The following is a 1,311-nucleotide window of genomic DNA, read 5'->3' on the forward strand; positions in this document are numbered from 1 at the left end:
ATCAAGAGACACGGTAGTGTCTCGCGCCAAGTACGCGCGAAGCGAGACGCACCGTGACTCTTTTATTACGCGAACGCATGAGTTGCGAGTATCCGAGATTTTGAGATCTCAATAACGAGTGAACGGATCAATTTCTAAGTAGGTTTGATCGATAGCTTGGGGTTTGATTTATAAATAACAGTCTTTTTTTTCCGTTACGTGCCCTACGAGCGAAGATATTGCGATGCAAAGTCCAAATGTGGAAAATTTTTTTTTAAGAAACGTCCACGTCGGACAAAAATGGCGGCTGGTGTGTCACTTTCCCATTTTTGACACGAGAGTGCATTCGTGCACTGTCGCAGTGCGTGACAGTGACAGTTTTTTACAACCTAGAAAAGGATAAGTGTAAAGTGTGTGATAGTCGTGACCGTTGCCGCGTCGTGACAGATAGTGAAATATATATAAGTATTGACCGTAGAGAGCTGATGCCGATAGATCTTTAAGAAGGAAGGTGTATCTACAAAATCGTACAAACACGTACGTATATGCTGTCTTGTAAAAGTTGTCAAACTGTATGTTTACGCGAGCGTTACTTCTGTAGTAACTTACGATAATTCACTCGTTTACGCGGAGTAAATTATCGTAAGTTACTACAAAATCCCGTTTACGCGAAGGAAAAGTCTGTTTACGCGAAGGAATTATCGTTAAGTTTACTACAGAAGTAACGCTCGCGTGTAAACGTAGTAAGTGAAATATATAAAGTATTAACCACAGAGAGATGTCGAGGAGATCTTTAAAAGAAGGAAGGTATATTCAAAATGGCACACGTACGTATATGCTGTCTTGTAAAAGTTGTCGAACTATATGTTTACGCGAGTGAGTACATCTATATAGTAACTTACAGTAATTCATATTAAGATACGTCGTCGTCTCTCAATCAGAGAAACGTAACCTTCACTACTTTCAACGGTGGCTCTTGATTTCCGATCATAATAGTTACTATAAAATCTCCCGTTTACGCGGAGGAATTATCGTATCGTAAGTTACTACAGAAGTAACGTTTGCGTAAATAGGTTATAAAAATAACACGATGTTATATATGTGGTTTGCCGTGAATATATATATATGTGTGTGTGTGTGTGTGTGTGTGTGTGTGTGTGTGTGTGTGTGTGTGCGCGTGTGTGTGTGTGTGTGTGTGTGTGATTTCTGCCTAGTGCTCTGAATGTCATCTAGTCATACATATTCACTCGTTTACGCGGAGTAAATTATCGTAAGTTACTACAAAATCAAGAGACACGGTAGTGTCTCGCGCCAAGTACGCGCGAAGCGAGA

The 1,311-nt window shown here is 40.4% G+C and overlaps 1 long non-coding RNA gene across 1 annotated transcript; it reads left to right on the top strand.

Moving 5' to 3' along the window:
- The first annotated feature begins 65 nt into the window (after positions 1–65).
- Positions 66–1,143, top strand: LOC112452395. Its single transcript, XR_003040492.1, has 3 exons — positions 66–138; positions 259–516; positions 754–1,143. It is a non-coding gene; the product is annotated as an uncharacterized LOC112452395 (long non-coding RNA).
- Positions 1,144–1,311: the final 168 nt, after the last annotated feature.

Source organism: Temnothorax curvispinosus, unplaced genomic scaffold, assembly GCF_003070985.1.
Source record: "Temnothorax curvispinosus isolate PA1 unplaced genomic scaffold, ASM307098v1 QBEX01003338.1, whole genome shotgun sequence".
In the NCBI taxonomy this organism is placed as follows: Eukaryota; Metazoa; Arthropoda; class Insecta; order Hymenoptera; family Formicidae; genus Temnothorax; species Temnothorax curvispinosus.